Source organism: Scylla paramamosain, chromosome 19, assembly GCF_035594125.1.
Source record: "Scylla paramamosain isolate STU-SP2022 chromosome 19, ASM3559412v1, whole genome shotgun sequence".
Taxonomy (NCBI): domain Eukaryota; kingdom Metazoa; phylum Arthropoda; class Malacostraca; order Decapoda; family Portunidae; genus Scylla; species Scylla paramamosain.
The window spans coordinates 2196310-2216242 of NC_087169.1; the positions used below are offsets into that span (position 1 = coordinate 2196310).

General features: G+C 42.3%; 1 long non-coding RNA gene across 5 annotated transcripts in view; it reads right to left on the reverse strand.

Moving 5' to 3' along the window:
- LOC135109569 (uncharacterized) overlaps positions 1 to 19933 on the reverse strand; it is a 203228-nt gene that overhangs the window by 24884 nt on the left and 158411 nt on the right. For 4 of the 5 annotated variants that reach the window (XR_010272761.1, XR_010272762.1, XR_010272767.1 and 1 more), the window contains one exon: positions 13300 to 13389. This is a non-coding gene — a long non-coding RNA (uncharacterized LOC135109569). Of the gene's footprint in view, positions 1 to 13184; positions 13390 to 19933 lie in introns of all 5 variants that reach the window. The other variant, XR_010272764.1, reaches the window with a different exon arrangement.

Here is a 19933-nt window from a genome sequence, read left to right on the forward strand (position 1 = left end):
GTTTGCGCGTGTCACTGCTCTGCGGTGTGGTCGTGCCGCCCCTCACTCGTCAGTGAGGAGGGCGCGGTGTGTTCTTCCACGGAGAGAACAAATAAATAAATAAATAAATAGCTAAAACAAGCAAATGAATAAATGTTACAGGAGAGTTATGAAGAAAGCTTGTGTGTTGGTGCCCAGCACTCTGCGGAGGAAGTAATACTTCTTTGTCCTTCTTCTATCCTCTCTAATGCAAGAGTTAACCTGTGTTCTCATCCATGCATCCTTTTTACAGATAAACTCTGAAATTTCCTGTTTGCTTCTGCGTTTCCTCCTTCCTATGACTTGAACTCTTTGAAGAGGGAGGTTTCAAGGCACTCGCCCTCCAATTTTGGATAATCTTATTTTTTATTTTTCCTTACGGATTGACATCTCGGTGGGTTATTTTTTTCGTTCTTTTTGTTGCCCAGGGCCAGTGCTCCTCTTGCATAAAAAAAAAAAACAGCAGCAGCGGCACCAGCAGCAGCAGCAGCAGGAGGAGCAGCAGTAGTTGTAGTAATGGTAGTGGTAGTAGTAGTGGTAGTAGTAGCAGCAGCAGCAGCAGCAGCAGCAGCAGCAGCAGCAGCAGCAACATCAGTATAAAAATTATTATTATTATTATTATTATTATTATTATTATTATTATTATTATTATTATTATTATTATTATTATTATCATTATTATTAGTAGTAGTAGTAGTAATAGTAATAGTAGTAGCACCTCACTTATGGACAGGTATACGAGATACTCCCATGTTGGTGATGTGGCAGCGATAAGAAGGGTCGGTCTGTCTAAAGTCAGCCCTCTTGTTGTCGAATCTCACTTTTCTCAGTGGCTCACTTATCTCCTGCTTCAGAGAATAATCAATTTTGTTAGTGGGGAACTAGAGGTAATTAAAATCTAGGAAAGCATGATGATAATGATGATAACGATGATGATGGTGATGATGATGTTAATGATACTGATGTCAGTAGTGATGGTGGTGATTTCAGCAATATCATGATGTCACAAAATAAAGTCTTACTTACATACAAATGCTGCGATGACGAGGGAGAGAGAAAAGAAAGGGCAAGGAATAGAACAGGGAAGATTAGCGTGATAGAAAATTAATAAATTAATAAATAACATAGGAAGCATGAGAAAGGAGTGCAGGAAGGAGTAGGGGAAAGGAGAGTGGAGGGAGAGGGAAGGAGAGGGGACATAAGGAGGTATACAGTCACCAGCAGTAAACATTCTGCAAATCCTGGGCCATATAATTACTCAGTAGCAACACCTGTCACCTGTACTACTACTACTACTACTACTACTACTACTACGAGTTTCATAGGTCGTGCTACATTGTTTTCGGGAATGACTCTAACAAACTGATGAACTGGGACCACAATTTGAGACCTGATTCCACACACTCTGCTAATTCTGTAAAAATTGTACGTAGATCACGGGCAAAGAGGGAAGTTAAGGGGGGTGCCTTGATATTACATCCGCTACAGGAACCCTAGGAGAAATTGCTGAGAGAAAGAAGCAGCAAGAGGAACCACAGCAAGAAAGGAAGAAAGAGTAACAGATCACGCGCTAAGAGGGAGGCTCAGGGCGGCCGTTGACATTACGCCAAATTATCAAGAGAGGAAGAGAAAGAAAAGCATAAAGGAACAGGCTCGTGGACGGCGCAGGTGTAGGAAACTTGTGTATGATGCTGCCTCATAGAGAAAGAGAAACTTAGTAGACAAACTGATATAAAGTAAGGAACCTGCAGCTGGTGTCTTGCTGGGAGGTGCACGTGCTACTAGTAAGCGTATGTCTGGTGCTGCATCACAGAAAACGAGGGGTTTGGTAGACTAACTGAACTAGAGTAAGGAAGCTTATCTGGTGGTGCGTTTATAGAAATTGGTACACGAATTAAATTGGAATAAGGAATCTGTTGGAGTACACTGCTGGACGTGAAGGTGTGATGGAGAAAAAAGAGGTTGGTAGACGAAATGAACAAGAATAAGGACCGTACTGGAGTGCACAGCAGGAGGTGAAGGTGTCGGAGGGAAGGCAGGGATGGTCCATTTTTACATTCAGCGGGAAGGTGCGGGAGAGATTATGCAAGAATGAGTTTCCGTGGAATGAGAACGAACACTTATCAGGGAATATTTTACACCAAGAAATTTATACATGAATATCTGAGTCCACATTCCCCTGGAAAACCGATGGACGCGAGCAGGAGGGACGGAAAAGTTTGAGCCACAAGAGGGAAGGAAGGAAGGAAGGAAGGAAGGAAGTAGCCGTCTGCTGCAGGAGGAAGGAAGCAACTATGAAAGAGGTGAATTAGTGAAGACATACAATATTTTTTTTTTTTATGTAGGAAGGGCACTGGCCAAGGGCAACAAAAATCTAATAAAAAAAATGCCCACTGAAATGCCAGTCCCATAAAAGGGTCAAAGCAGTGGTCAAAAATTGATGGATAAGTGTCTTGAAACCTCCCTCTTGAAGGAATTGAAGTCATAGGAAGGTGGAAATACAGAAGCAGGCAGGGAGTTCCAGAGTTTACCAGAGAAAGGGATGAATGATTGAGAATACTGGTTAACTCTTGCGTTAGAGAGGTGGACAGAATAGGGGTGAGAGAAAGAAGAAAGTCTTGTGCAGCGAGGCCGCGGAAGGAGGGGAGGCATGCAGTTAGCAAGATCAGAAGAGCAGTTAGCATGAAAATAGCGGTAGAAGACAGCTAGATATGCAACATTGCGGCAGTGAGAGAGAGGCTGAAGACAGTTAGTTAGAGGAGAGGAGTTGATGAGACGAAAAGCTTTTGATTCCACCCTGTCTAGAAGAGCAGTATGAGTGGAACCCCCCCAGACATGTGAAGCATACTCCATACATGGACGGATAAGGCCCTTGTACAGAGTTAGCAGCTGGGGGGGGTGAGAAAAACTGGCGGAGACGTCTCAGAACACCTAACTTCATAGAAGCTGTTTTAGCTAGAGATGAGATGTGAAGTTTCCAGTTCAGATTATAAGTAAAGGACAGACCGAGGATGTTCAGTGTAGAAGAGGGGGACAGTTGAGTGTCATTGAAGAAGAGAGTATAGTTGTCTGGAAGGTTGCGTCGAGTTGATAGATGGAGGAATTGAGTTTTTGAGGCATTGAACAATACCAAGTTTGCTCTGCCCTAATCAGAAATTTTAGAAAGATCAGAAGTCAGGCGTTCTGTGGCTTCCCTGCGTGATATGTTTACCTCCTGAAGGGTTGGACGTCTATGAAAAGACGTGGAAAAGTGCAGGGTGGTATCATCAGCGTAGGAGTGGATAGGACAAGAAGTTTGGTTTAGAAGATCATTAATGAATAATAAGAAGAGAGTGGGTGACAGGACAGAACCCTGAGGAACACCACTGTTAAAAGATTTAGGAGAAGAACAGTGACCGTCTACCACTGCAGCAATAGAACGGTCAGAAAGGAAACTTGAGATGAAGTTACAGAGAGAAGGATAGAAACCGTAGGAGGGTAGTTTGGAAATCAAAGCTTTGTGCCAGACTCTATCAAAAGCTTTTGATATGTCCAAGGCAACAGCAAAAGTTTCACCAAAATATCTAAAAGAGGATGACCAAGACTCAGTAAGGAAAGCCAGAAGATCACCAGTAGAGCGGCCTTGACGGAACCCATACTGGCGATCAGATAGAAGGTTGTGAAGTGATAGATGTTTAAGAATCTTCCTGTTGAGGATAGAATCAAAAACTTTAGATAGGCAGGAAATTAAAGCAATAGGACGGTAATTTGAGGGATTAGAACGGTCACCCTTTTTAGGAACAGGTTGAATGTAGGCAAACTTCCAGCAAGAAGGAAAGGTAGATGTTGACAGACAGAGCTGAAAGAGTTTGACTAGGCAAGGTGCAAGCACGGAGGCACAGTTTCGGAGAACAATAGGAGGGTTAGGGTCGTCGACAGAAAGGTAGTCCGACCTGGGGACATTTATGGTCCCCTCCCCAGATGGGGACTCCGAGGCTGGTGTAGGAGTCGCCATGATGATTTAAAAATTTTTGAGTGAAGGGTGTGTGTGTTATTAGGTGCTTGTAGGTTTGTGTGGAGGAAGAGATTTGTCTTTAGAGGGCAGGCTGTGACTGCCCCCTTGTGTTGTGAGACACAAAGGGAAACGTTCAGTGTGGTCACAGCTGGGTTTAATGATAAGTTCACAGCACCCCCTGAACAGTGCTGCACACCTCACTGGGAGTAATTATCGTTTCGGCAAGTGTCTACTGCCTCCTCCCAATATAATATCCCCTGCAGTGTTTGTTACAGTTTGTTACAGAAGCCGCGACACAGAACTGGTAAAATAATGCACGGCAGACTTGAATTCGATTAAAAATACCGTTCATCTAATTTATTTTACGTGACTCACGTAGTCTAACAAAAACCTAATGCGGGCCTAGAACAACATCAGCTCTCCTAATGAATCAAGTTCAAACAACAGAAATTGATAATCTTACAACACAATTTTTAAAAGTACAACACAGCTTCATATATCGAACATCGTAAACAAATGATGCTTTTTCTCACCAAAGACAGATCCTATCCTCACTTTGCTGTGGTACAGAGTTTTTCCGCCTGTAAGTCACGGCAAGCATTTCAGCGGATGATAATCGTGCAGCACGTCAAGTGAGGCAACACCTGACGACCGGTTGAGTTTGAGTGTGAGCCAAGACATGAGCCACGGCACGGTGCCATGTTCAGTGCTCACCGGGACAAGAGGAGCGCCAAGCCAGCGGATCCGAGGCGGGGAAGGAGGGGCGTGCTGTGTGTCGCGGCGATTGCAAAGGTTCTCATGGTACAACTTTACGGGAGAGAATCCTCTGTGTTGTACGAGACCCGGGGCGAGTAAGCGACCCGTGTAGTAATGCGTGTGTGTGTGTGTGTGTGTGCTTGGGGGGGATTGATCTCGACAGGTATCAAATGCTCAAATTTGCAAGCATTAATGATTTGTGGACTCAGAATACAGCACACTCCATATCTCAGTACAGAAATCAATACAAGTTGAGCACAGTACAATATATATAAAAAAAACACTTTGTACGGCGCCGGACTGATCGCCGCCAGTGTTCGGCTCACAGCACCACGCCATCACTCTTACCTGATTGTGCTGATGCTCAGTGGTCACGTAGCGGAAAGGTGAGCGCTGTTACCTTTCAGTTCACCACAGCGGAGAGGGATGAGTGCGGCACACCGGTAAACATTTAGGCTTTTGAGAGATATTGCGTTTTAAGGGAAATAACCTTCGCTAACTAATTCCCAGACACTACTTATTTCTCGGCAAGACATCCCTCTTTTTTCGTGATCTACATAATGCATGGATCAGCAATGAAAACAGTGAGCCTAACCTAAAATAATCTAATCTTCAAGTGAAAACAAGTGTTATTTCATAATTATCCGAAATATTAAATTAAAAAGCAACTTGAGCAAGGTTCATTCCGCCGAAATGGACAGACTGCACATCACTTCTTGTTTCCCCTTTCAGTTCAGTTCAATACAGCGCGTGAAGGATAAGCAACAAGAAAATTAAAAAGCAAGCATTTCTTAACATGAGGACCACTTGTGTCGCGGCGGTGAGCAACAAACGTTATGTAAATACGTAGCAAACGGTAATTAATCACTTACTAAGGACTACCTGTTGAGTCAGGGCTGCTGGGGGAGAGGGTCATTGCTCCCTAATTAATGTCTACGCCTCCCCCTCCACCACACGGTACACTGTTGGCACGAGAGAATACTTTTTCCCCCCCCATTTCTTTATAATGGACACGCGCGGACTGAGATTGGGGAGATGAAATAGGGAAAAGTAATGCAAACAGGTGACGACACGTGAAGCGCACCAAAGTAGCATCAACTGAAGTACTGACGCTTGATCTCTGAAGACTGTTAGTGCAAGGAAGGTGAAGAAATGAAGATTGAGATTAAGAAGGATATATATAATGGGGGAAAAACGTAATCCAAACAGGTGATGACACGTGAAGCTCACCAAAGTACCATCAGCTGAGGTACTGACGCTTAATTTTTGAAGTATATTTGGTGAAGGGAAGGAGAAACAATTGAGTGTTTCATAATTCCTCTGTCATAGAGCAAGATTTGAGAGAGAGAGAGAGAGAGAGAGAGAGAGAGAGAGAGAGAGAGAGAGAGAGAGAGAGAGAGAGAGAGAGAGACAGAGAGAGAGAGAGTGCGTGTGCGTGTGTATGTGTGTGTGTGTGAGTAGAGAGGGTGCGGGTTGGGGAGTTTGGGGAGGTGGTGGTGGTGGTGGTGGTGGTGGTTGATGGAGTGGAGATGTTCTGGTTGGTGGCTAGTGGTTGGCGGGTGGTGGAGAGGTTGAGAGGGCGTGTTGTTGTTGTTGTGTTTGTCAGTAGTTAGTTTTCATCCCTTTCACTTGTAAATCCCAAAACTCGTTTTTTTCTTTTCCATTTACAACGACTGGAATTATTTCAAGATAGGAATATCAAGACAGCTCTGCCACCACACACAGTCCACCGGGAGCCTTACGTCCTTGCAGCGCCTCAGACACCACGTCAAAGCAGCAATGGTCGCAGTAATCACAGCCTGGATAATCACAGTGTTCTTGGCCGATACGAGAACAAGCTTGCCATTTCTCTGCCGTCTGCCACTGAGCATTCGCAGCAACCCTCACATCAGACACCATTCGCTGTACGAGGATCACCAAGTTGTGTACTGAGGAGCACCGTTGCTACATTTTTTTCGTGCAGGACAATTCACGTTTGTCTGAAGAAGAATACTGAATTTCTACTAAAATTCTTACCTATTATTATGGCACCTAATTGTCCAAGTAGAAAAAAAAAATCTGGTATCGTGTATTTAAGCAATGAATTTGGTAGAAACAGAATAAATTTGCCGCACTTTTTAAAACAAGACGAGAATATGCAAACCAGTCACCGAGGAAGAGCATCAGTCAGTGGCAGACTTGCCATGATGGCGTGCCCTCAGGTGGCAAAATTGCAAAGACAGACTTGGTGAAGCAGAGTACAGTTCATGATTCACATGGAACTTACGAGCTCCCCGGAACGTGCCTCGCTCTTCACCGCTGCTGTATGAGGATCATCACGCTCACGAAAACACGCTGACGCGGTGACGTCCCACCATGTCTAACAACAGAACAAAAACCAGAGCTCATGCTTAGTTTAATTAGTGTTAGCGTAAAATGCATATTTAGCTATTCTCATTTGGTGCCTCAGAAATACAGGAAGAGGAGGAGGAGGAGGAGGAGGAACAAAGAAATGCAAAGGAAAGAACAGCCAGTAACAGCCCTACTGTGGCTAACGAAGCTGTCTGTTACTTTAATGTTATTTAAAAGAAATTAAAATTATGCCGGAGTGAATTACGTCAGTTGAAAGGCTGATGCGACGTGCTTATCTAAAAGTATTCATGCAGCGGGCTTGTCGAAGGATTTCCAGTAATTTGTATGTATTATGTTGCTGCACATTTGTTTCTTCCAACTTCCATGAATATTGCAAAATAATGTAGTCGGTTAGTAAAGCAACAAATAATATTGTGTTCCAAGATCATGAAGTCTGTATCTCATGCCTTATAAGGATTTTACGTATCAGGAAGACCGATCAAAGACAAAAAAATAAGTAAGTAAATAAATAAAAAAAATAAAAAATAAGATAGGAAATAGAATAAATGAATAACAAAAAGGTCCGCTCAAAATGTCATTTCCACACACACACAAAAAAAAGGAGGAAAAGAAAAGCCAATTTATTTTATGGCCTGCACTGACATTATATTATTGCACCAGCAGTTCAGGACCAATATCTAAACACCCATAGCTTTTTTTTTCTATCCAGGATTACGTTGTGCTGGAACCATGCTTAATCTTGTGATGGAAAACGAAGAGGGAGAACTCAGGTGATAGGGTGCTGGGAGGAGGAGCACTGATTGATTGAAAATTTCTGAAAGGAGGAGGAGGAGGAGGAGGAGGAAAAGAGGAAGAGGAAAAGGAAGAAAAAAAGAAGAGGAAGATAAAGGAAAAGACGAAGACGAAGAGGAAAAGGAAGAGGACGTGGACTAGAAGAGGGCAGCCAGGCAGGTGTGGCGCCTCACTCAGGGCCACACGCTCAAATTGGCTCCACTCAGACAAACATAAATAATTACACAAACTCGCTTCGTGTTAAGTACTCGTAAGCTGCGGGGTAAGTTTGGCTCAAAAGATCACAAGACTCGGGACGCGGGGAAGAAATTACTGTAACTTCTCGTAATGAGCCGGGCAAGTGTTTCCATGCGTGGCGGTGATGGCGGTGGTTGTTGTCACGTAAACTGTTCTACCTCAAAAATGTGTTCTATATATAGGGCAACACACACACACACACACACACACACACACACACAAGTAAATAACACACATCCACAAAAAAAATAAATAAATAAGTAACCATTTCTTTTGAAGCAAGCACTTTAGCAAACACAATACAACTTAAAAACCACGTCTTTCCTCCAGAGGGGCTCAGAGGCGTAGTATTGCAGGTGTTATTGTGAGGGTGCTTGGTGTCAGAGTGTGAGAGGACGGTGACATTCCTGGCAGAGAGGTCACACATTCCAGCGTGGACAGAGGGTTAGGTAGTGGTGGTGGTGGTGGTGGTGGTGGTGGTCTGTTTTGAGTCTGTCAGAGAAAGAGAGATGGTTGAGTTTATTACTGTTAGTGATGGTTTTTATTCTTGTGGTGTTGGTAGTCACGGTAGTGGTGATAGTGGTGGTGGTAGTAATAGCAGTAGTAGCAGCAAGAGTAGTAGTAGTAGTAGTAGTAGTAGTAGTAGTAGTAGTAGTAGTAGTAGTAGTAGTAGAAGTAGTAGTATATCAAAATAATCATCATAGTCGTTAAAGAACATATAAGTAGCAGCATCTCTCTCTCTCTCTCCTCTCCTCTCTCTCTCTCTCTCTCTCTCTCTCTCTCTCTCTCTCTCTCTCCTCTCTCTCTCTCTCTCTCTCTCTCTCCATCGTGCCGTAAGAGGATCACTGGAGCTCAGCATGATTAAATATTGATACTTTATTCAACTCTCTCATGTAAAGAAACGGCGAAGACAGACTCTCTCTCTCTCTCTCTCTCTCTCCTCTCTCTCTCTCTCTCTCTCTCTCTCTCTCTCTCTCTCTCTCTCTCTCTCTCTCTCTGTAAAATACCTTTATTCCCATTACCAATAGTTTCAGTACAAATACTGTGAAATATGGTATTCATATGCAAAATAATTATATTCTATTTCCCTGCTACACTAAAACGAGAGAGAGAGAGAGAGGAGAGAGAGAGAGGAGAGGAAGAGAGAGAGAGAGAGAGAGAGAGAGAGAGAGAGAGAGAGAGAGAGAGAGAGAGAGAGACTATGTAATTTCTGCTCTACAATGACTCTGATTAAGATGATATGATGCTACTATTACAACTACTACTACGTATTACTACTACTACTACTACTACTACTACTATTACTAGTGTGTGTATGTATGTGTGTGTGTGTGTGTGTGTGTGTGTGAGTGTGTGTGTGTGTGTGTGTGTGTGTGTGTGTGTGTGTGTGTGTGTGTGTGTTGCCTCGCCTTGTAAGAAGCGCTACATTTAATAAGGGAGGTGTAATAGAACTTTTGTATTGCCCGGAATTCTATTAGTGAGCGATTATATTACCAGGTGGTCTTGGTATTAATCTCTCTCTCTCTCTATCTCTCTCTGATACATGTGTGCGTGTGTGAGTGTGTGTGTGTGTGTGTGTGTGTGTGTGTGTGTGTGTGTGTGTTTGTGAGTACTTGTATGGGTACAAATAAAATTCATTATATAAAATTGTGAGGTACAGTATTAGGCAGTGAAGTGTGTATCCACTGAGCTTTCATTGCATTTGATATTTTTGTATGTGTCTTATTTGGGGAGATTCAGGCCACTTCCCTGAGCCACGTTTAAAGCAGCAGAGCAGCGCGCCTCGGCCGCCGCACCAGCGTGGGCGATTACTGAGGAGCAACAAACGGAAACACACGTTCAGTATTCACTTCGGCATGCAGAGTTACCTGAACAATCCACTTTCCTTTCCAAAAAACAGTGTAATGTCCTCGTCAAGTGTCCTCTCTGCCACACTGCCAGAGGGTGCCAGCAAGGGTGCTCAGGAATGCTCTCCTCGAGCAGGGATACAAACTCGTGTTATACTGAGCCGACAAATCCGCTCCAAGCAACACTTCACTACAATCTGTACCATTACTGAATACTTTTGGGCATACAGAAATGAACTAAGGCATTACTTCTTCTCGCACGAAGGTTTAAACCAACATTTTGGGAGGGCCAGTCTTTGCTGAGAGGCACCGCTCGCTACAAGCAGGAGAAGCAGGTCGGTGTCACACTTGCCTAGGCATAGTCAGTGATCTGTGTGCCATTGCTAGCCCCTTATGGTCCACGCCGGTTATAGACTTCACAAAGTTGATAATATTATCCTTGTAAAGCTGAACCTGCACTCCAACTGCCCTTCCTGCCAAGCCCTCACCCCCCCAGCTAGCTTTTCGTAGTCTACTTACATGTACTTTCTGACGCTCTGTTCCTACTCATCGCGGACAAGTCACTTATGGACCACTGAACAGATTTACCACATCCAGGGTGATGAGTAACGAGGAAGTATAGAAAACAACTTCCTTTCCCGACACACAAAAAAAGCGTATATCAAGTGGCTTTTCTCAGCGTACTTATTTCCTAATGTTCTGATGTTCTCACTCATTGCGGTACAGTCGCTGTTGAAATAATGAGCAGAACTACCACGTCCACAGTTACGAATAACGAGGCTGTAGTGAAAACAATAATTTTTTTATCAACTAAAAGGGACTGCCTAGCGTAGATCAGCAAGCCTTTCCAAGTCTACTTACTTTCCAATATATTTATGTTCCTATTCAACAAGGTATGGTAACTCACGGGGTACTGAGCTGAACTGCCACGTCCAAAGTGATGAGTAACGAGGGTGAAGTGAAAAAAATTTCCCTTACCGGCAAATGACGCATAACTGCAGCGATAAACAACACACCTATTACTGTAACTGGGAGAGGGTAGGAAACAGAAATGTTAAAACGGCTCTTTGCTCCCAGTGACGCATAGATGATGGGAGGAAGAGAAAGATCCATTGAGAATTAACGTGTGTGTGAGTGTGTGAGTGTATGTGTGTATGTGTGTCCCATTCCAACCTATCTTTTATCACTATCATTATCTATTAATTTTTCACTCTGTATTTTCATCGCTTCTCGTCCAGCTAGTGAAGTGCATCGTGCTTTCCCAGTCCGGCATCACCATCATCATCACCATTAGTCTTTCAGTCAGTCTTTCATACTTTACGTGTTTCTATGATTTATTCAACAGTTATTCGTGAAAAAAAGTCTCTTGCATCTCTTTTTCTTTTTCCTGCTTGTTACTCCCTCCCTCTCTCTCTCTCTCTCTCTCTCTCTCTCTCTCTCTCTCTCTCTGTGTGTGTGTGTGTGTGTGTGTGTGTGTGTGTGTGTGTGTGTGTGTGTGTGTGTGTGTGTGTGTGTGTGTTAGTCAAAACTCTCACACACACACACACACACACACACACACACAGAGAGAGAGAGAGAGAGAGAGAGAGAGAGAGAGAGAGAGAGAGAGAGAGAGAGAGAGAGAGAGAGAGAGAGAGAGAGAGAGAGAGAGAGAGAGAAATGTGAATAGCGCGGAGAAGACCTGCTAGTAGTAACAGCAGTAGCGGTAGTAGTAATATTCAGTAGCGTATATGTATGGCTCTACGGGGAAATTAGTGAAGTTAAACATTAAGAGGCTGTTTCATTATCATTTCCTATGAGGCTGATTCTTCTCAGGACGCTCCCTCTCCGACGCGCGCCTCGTAGTACTAATAAAACTTTATGTTACGAGACAGGAAGGCGAGAAAATATTTGCTTCGTGGTGGCGGTGGCGCTGGTGGTGGTGGTGGTGGTGGTAGTGGATGGATGGGAGTGTGTGTGTGTGTGTGTGTGTGTGTGTGTGGGTGGGTGCCTTAGTCTTAATTTCTTCCCCCTTCAGCGAGTTATCCAGCTGAGTGGATGAGTAATAACACTTCATTAGCGTCCTCCAGGGAAGCTCCATCACTTTACGTCGGTGCAAATTGCGTTCTTTACTGTGTTTTATTCGTCTTTTATTTTGCTGTGAGTGAGTGTACACTAGACGGCGATCAGTGTGGTTGTATGTGGAGGGACGAGGGAATGTTTGAGGTATTGGAGAGAAGGAAGGGATGAGTACGTGATGCTTTGTGGGAATCGACGAGAGAGAGAGAGAGAGAGAGAGAGAGAGAGAGAGAGAGAGAGAGAGAGAGAGAGAGAGAGAGAGAGAGATTAGGGAGGGGTGGTGGCAGCAGGCAACACGGAGCAACTAAAAAAAAAAGTATCAAAAACAGTGAATTCTCGCGTTCAGGTGTCTGCTTTTTGTTTTGTGTTAGTTTTTCCTCCTTTTTTACGGTTTTACAGATATTAATATTAAAAAAAAATGTTATATGTGATTTATACATTCTTATGTATGTAAACACTGTTATACATTCAGATTCATTCATATATCCTTAATACATCTTATGCACTTAATCGTTTTGCTGTTTTTATACGTGTTTTTTTTATTTTTTATTCAAGGTATCGTTTCACTGATTATATTCTTTATTTTACTTGCTTTTTACATTCAAGCTCCTAATACATTTTTTTCTACCAACATTACTGTATTTGTTATTTATTTCTACATATTTCCTCTGACTGTTACTCTTGGATCAAAAATTGTTTTCTAACTCGTTTAATTCCATTTTATTTTAAACTGTACAATGAAACTCGGGTATCCTACACACACACACACACACACACACACACACCAGTACCACATCTGTCGCTTTCGAGCAAAATTCCTGGGTGAAGGTTTACGGCGCGCCACATGAAGCTTGCGGGACTCAGGTGAAAAATTATATCGGGGATTGAAATTCTATCCCTCTCTGTCTAGCTTTTTTTTTTTCCGTAAAGGATCGAGACTCAAACATGACAAGCGGGAGAACTGGAATGCTGGAGTGGGAATGATAGGAAAGGGAAACCAGAGTAGACTAGAGCAACGACAAGCAGAAGATAACAAAGAATAGGAGACCAGAAGAATGACAAACAGAGGGGATTACTACTACTACTGCTACTACTACAACTACTACTACTACTACTGTCGTCATCGTTACCTTTATAGGTAATCATGCGAAATCCTCAGTACGGAGCCAGAAGACACGGAGGCTCACACACAGAGGTACGTAATACTGATTTGTTTTCCCGAGACAAGAGTTAATTTACTCGTACCTGAATGGCTGTGATGCAAACATATCCACAGGAGTACACACTTAACCTTCCAACGCTGCACCAAAAGCTTCCAGGCAAAGCTTGTTTAACCTGAGAGGGAAAAAAAAAAAAATAATGGTAATAATATATTAAACATCATTCCGGCAGTATTTGTAGAATCGTGCTTTTTAGTAACAAAAGATATTGTGTTGGTGAGGTGCAAGCACAAACGCAATTACAGTAATGTTCCATGAAGAATTATTAGAGGCACTGGGTATAACGTAGCGTGCTTCAAGCCTATGACAATTGTTCGAAGCAGGATTACCGACCTTCACTTGCTGACGGATGGGGAACGCGCGCTCTACACGTCTCTACACATTCCCTGGTAACTCACACTCTACTCATCAACAACTGATAAAATATACCAGAAAAACAAAATAAAAGAAAAATTTCCTTCATCTATTGAGTGAGACAGTTCATAAGCAGTTGTTAGTGGCGAGTCATCAGGGAGCTTTAAAAGAATATTAGATAAATTTATGGGTGAGGCTGACAGGTGTGAATAGATTGATATGTTTGATGTTTTTTTTGTACTTTTCCATGCTTTCCTATGTTGTTGTGTTCTTGTATCATCAGTCCTTCTTCATCTGATCTTTTATCTCTTTCCTCATGCCTTTATTTCAACTCTACCTCTACGTGCTTCTATAAACTGTCCACCTCTACTCTTCCCTTTCTCCTTTTATCTCTATTCTCATTCTAAGTCTCTTGTCTCTATCTCTTCTCTCACATCTACCTCTGGAATCTTACACTCTCCCATTCCTTTGTTCATACCTGTCTCTCTCTACCCCCATATCTGCTTCTAAGCCACTTGTCTCTGTTTATACAACTCTTACATATAACTCAAGGATCTTACAGTACACCCTCCTACCCGCTTCCCTCTTACCTGAAACATTTTACCTTTATTTCTACCCTCTTACCTCCTCTCTCCTCCGCCTTCCTCGTACATAACTCATTCCGCCTCACGCCCCGACCTCTTTCCCCTCCTTTCTCCCTCACTCTCGCCCCTCATCCCTCACCACCTCACCCTCGCCCCCCGACTTACAATGCAGAACTAAAAACACGTTGCTTTTTATTTTCTCCTTTTGTATTACTATTATTTCAGACATTCTGATGTGGTAAATAACGTGATATTTTTGTTCATACGCATTGTGCACACGTAAGCGCTTCTTTTTAATGGAAAACTAACTACTGATGCATGTTTATGGGTGTGTGTGTGTGTGTGTGTAGTAATCTTTTTTCTTCCTCTTCCTCATTCTCCTTCTCCATAAAAAAATATTCAGATATGCAGAAATTATTGGAGAGAGAGAGAGAGAGAGAGAGAGAGAGAGAGAGAGAGAGAGAGAGAGAGAGAGAGAGAGAGAGAGAGAGAGAGAATCCACTAGAACAATAGTAGCTTAAGTGAAGACGGCTAATCTACACGTGATCCTATTCTCTCTCTCTCTCTCTCTCTCTCTCTCTCTCTCTCTCTCTCTCTCTCTCTCTCTCTCTCTCTCTCTCTCTCTCTCTCTCTCTCTCATACACCTACAGCTATTAAACTCAGGTATATGAAGTACTAGCTGAATATTATTTACTGCATGTGATTGGTATGATTCAAACATTCATAAGAGAGGAAGCGAGTGAGAGTGAGAGACGAATAGTGGAAGGCTACATTCAGTTTCTTTGTCGAGTATATGAAGCACTAGCTGTACATTATTTACTGCATGTGATTGGTGTGATTCAAACGTTCATAAGAAGGAAAGCAAGTGTGAATAAGAGACGGACAGGGGAAGGCTATACGAATTCTCAAGGGTGGAGAGACGAGTGTAAGTGAAAATCTGGGCAGTACTGGCAGGTATGAACGAGTACTTGAGTAGGGGAAATGCGTGGAAATCATAAGCTGTAACACACTGGTTCAGTCTGAGGAGTGAAAAAGAGTGAGTAGAGAGGAGAGAACGGTGTGTGTGTGTGTGTGTGTGTGTGTGTGTTGTGGTATATAGTGCCTGTAATGAGGGATCTAACTGACGATCTAACTCACCAAAAATACAGCTACAGACACTTAAATTTGAACTATTAGACCACTTTCGAAAATTATACACTGAACTTGCGCTACTGTAATAAGTGACACTTGTTAACTCAGATGATCTAACTGATCAAAAATATAACTACAGGATACTTAAAGGTTTGAACTATGAGCTTATTTAGCCGTCCTTTTCTTTTGAAATTACGCTACAACGTTCTATTAAACTCGAAGGGTGAACCACGCCATCAATCTTCATCTATTTGTGACGAGCCTCGTGTGTGCGACCTTATGACATTTTCTTGGGGACGATCGACTCTTTTTGGAGTTCAGGAGGATGGTGGGTACAGAACTTGATGGCGATGGAGACCAAACTTCCTTATTACTTCACTGCATTGTGGCTTCTTCAGCATGTTAAAAGATGATGGTGTTGTCTGTCTATCTGTCTGTCTGTCTGTCTGTCAGCTTCAATACAAATACAGTTATATATGGTATTGATATGCAAACTCAAATTATTCAAACCGTAGTACATGAGACCCATAACCACCAAACACGCCCAACTGATGACCACGCCCAACCAACGCCTACAGACTCCTAACCTGACCAGCATATCCTAACCACAGCTAAAGAACAATTAAACCGCGAATAAGTGAACAATCTTCCTCATTCCGAGGTGATCTTTTCTCCCTCTTTCAGTAAATGTAAATCACCGCTATTTCCGAACCCTGCTCCTGCGGATGAAGTAGAATAACTAACGAGTTGCCAAAGGGTGAACAGGTCGGCCCAAGGAAATGTCATAAGGTACTGCGTTAACACACGTGAGAAATTGATGAAGATTGATGACGCCATTCACCCTTTCACTGCCTTGGCTTCCTGAGTTTAAAAGAATGTTGTAGCGTAGGTCCATGTCCTAATATTGAAAGATAATGGTGGCAAAATAGGTAGTCATTGCTCTTATTAGTATCTTTATATTTTTGCTTAGTTAATATCCTCTGAGTTAATAAATGTCACTAAATGTTGAAGCTCAAGTTCAATGCGTAATTTTGAAAAGAGGTGTGTACGTATGTACGTACATTTATAGGGGTGGTGGTGATGCGTTGCTACAAGCTCAATAAATTTGGTATCGCGTGTGTCAGAATTCACACAGGCCTGAATTATTGTTTCATAAGGTCTAAATGGGCGCGGAACTCGTGAAATATGGTGATGAAAAACTGAACTGCAACCCATCACAGCTGAAGCACACACGCGGAACAGTTATTGAGTACGGCGGAATGAGGGAAGCAGAGTTGTGAGGCCTCGGAACAAAACGCAATACGAGTACAAGCATGGACAAAAGTCGAGTAGCATTCTCTATTCACTTTTACTGTGTCTAACATTTTGACATTTTTCTCACTCTTTAAGTCCTCTAACCCGCAGACACTCTATCTGTTCTCTGGTTCCGTAAGGAGGCTATCAGCAGAACAGACTTCAAAATGAGGAAAAAGTTAAGCACAATGAAAAAGAGTGCAAAATGGTACACTTTTGACCATGCCTGTACTTGATAGAGGGTCTGTGTCAAGGCATGTACAGCTACTGACAGACTAAATTAAAAGATTATGCACCGGGCAAGGTTGTGAGTCCTCTGAACAAAGATTTTGCACTGGGCAAGGCTGTGGATCTTCTGAACAAAGATTATCCACAGGGCAAGGTTGTGAGTCCTCTGAACAGTTCAAAGATTTTGCATTGGGCAAGGCTGTGAATCTTCTGAACAAAGATTATCCACCGGGCAAGGTTGTGTTGTCCTCTGAACAAAGCGCAAAAAGTGGACAGTAGTTAACGTAAGTGCGAGAGCTGTTGGTTAGAGAACTTTATAAGTAGGAATGAGAGGTGGATATAGATAAACTTGTTTTATACAGAGACACGCACTTATAAGTCTACAGGCGGGCTTCTTGCAGTTTCCTATATGGTCTTATGCACTAGAATGAGTACTGGTGGTTGGTGAGGTCTGGTTCTGTGTGGAGGCGTTTGGGCAGACTGAAGCCATCAAATATTTGGTGGGACTGATTGGGAAGGGACGGAAGGGTTCGAGGGAAGGTGAAAGGGTAGCAGAGAGAAGAAAAACAGAAGGGAAAGGCAGTTACTGACTGTTTTATGGCATCATGCAAGGCTGAAAATATTGTGTGCGGTAAGACATTTGAAGAGAAATGTAGTTTTACAGTAAAATTTGTATATATGGTGTATTTGAAAAATTCCAGCTTGGTGGTAAAAGGAATAGCGTGTTCAGTTCACACCCATCACCCGGTTCCAAAAGATCACGGGTTCGAATCCCAGGCAGAGAGAAGATTATGTTTACCTGCTGTCACGCCGCAGTCTGTGTTCACCTGGGAAGAAACTCATGATGCAAAACAGTGAAGCCACAAATATATGCTACAGTCTCTCTTTCTGTTATCTCTAATATATACTGTTTTCTACACTTTTTTTTTTTTATCTCATTTAACCTGACTTTCCATTTTCCTTGATGACATCGTTTCTTGTATTCCCTTTACTGTTACATTTAATTTACCTATTACTATTATTATTATTATTATTATTATTATTATTATTATTATTATTATTATTATTATTACTATATTTTTTGATGTCCGGTTCTTCTGCTCTATCAGGGGTAAGACGGTGCCTGCTAAAGAAGGACTTTGGTTTTCGCACAAATATATTATAATAATAACAAAAACAACAGCTTCCACAACAGCGTGCTTAAAGTAGTGGAGATAAGACACTGATACCCTGACTTAGATATAGTGTTCCTTGCAAATGCGCCTCTCTTCCCTCACGGCTTCCCTGCCATTACGCCCTCGCCCCGCCCCCGCTGTACCATTAATCATCCCGTGTCGGTATTACATAGATAACGCTCCGCCGAGTTTGCTAACTGCATAGATATAACCCTACTTAAGACTCCCGCCACATTACCATGCTGATTCCCTCCCTCGTACGTGATACTCCGCGTCTTGTGTTGATCTACTTATTTAGTTTTATAAAGTGTTATAATGTGTACACAGGTTTACACGAGACACTGATGTTTTCGAGTGATTCTTGAACCTAACCTAACGTAATATAACCTGCCCTAACAAACTAAACTAAAAATATAACCTACCCTAACTAAACTAAACTAAACAAAACGAAAGAAAAAAAAAACAAATCTAGGCTAACCTAACTTGACTGAATCAAACCCAAACCAACCTAACCTAGTCTCACTCAATTTGACCAAACCAGACTAAACCTAACCAAAACGAAACCTAATCTAACTTAATCCAATTTGACCAAACCAACCAAACTCAACCAAGCACAATGAAACTTAACCTAAAAGAACTTAATGTACCCTAACCCTACCTAAGCCAAGCCAAGTCAAACTAAACTACACACACACACACACACACACACACACTGTTCATTAGCGTAAGGAATAGGCCCGTACATAAATTATAAGGGCAGAACTATACGGTATGACATATTAGAGAGAGAGAGAGAGAGAGAGAGAGAGAGAGAGAGAGAGAGAGAGAGAGAGAGAGAGAGAGAGAGAGAGAGAGAGAGAGAGAGAGAGAGAGAGAGACACTCGAATCAACACTGTTTATCTTCGCGGCTTTAATCTGCTACGGAAGTGAACGAATTATTGTGGTGATGAATGTAATTAGTGTGTCGGAAGCAGGGACACAAAACGAATAGGCAACATCGAGCGCTGGGTGTCTGGTATCACTCTGGCGACTAATGACCCACGATCGTCTTCCGCGTGAAAAAGAGTCAACTTGGCCTCGTACTCATAAACTCTTCGCTCTCTTACCACGATTAAAAGACCACAGACATGGTTAGCCGGCTTCTCAAGACTGTTTCTCCTGTTATTAATGTAGATATCATGTTAATCTGTCACTAGAAACGTAAAAATAGCCTTAAAAACCCGTGTAGCTTCAACTAGAGGCTCTTGTAAGTAGTGGAAGTGCTTCGAAATAAGTTCTCTTAGTCACTCAGAAGCCAGCGTGACACTATAATTACAACAACTATACAGAAGATAAAAAGGACATTGCTGGAAATTACCTATTTCAGAATAAATATACAAAGAGAACTATACATAAATTCTAGTTCATAGGAGAAAAGAGAAGGAAAGATAAGAGTGTTTTGAAGGGCAATGCAAGTAGTGACATTCTGGCACCATTTGACTACAGTGACTATAGATCGACAGAGACTGATAATTTCTCCTGCAAAAAATAGATCAGATCGGCCAAAAATTCACAGCTTGATTAACGCAGCGATTATATTGATTTGTAAAGATTGGGTGGGGTTTTTGTCACCTCCACGATTAAATCAGACTGACAACTTGATCACCTTCACGATTAAATCAGACTGACAACTTGATCACCTCCACGATTAAATCTGACTGGCAACTTGATCACCTTCACGATTAAATCAGACTGGCAACTTGATCACCTTCACGATTAGGTGAGATTGACTGCAGAATGAGTGATTGGAAACTTAGTTATATCGACGATTAGATTAGACTAGACTGACTGCAGATTGAGAAACATTACTGATCAAAATATATAAAGCTTACCTTGTATCATTATGAAAACTAAA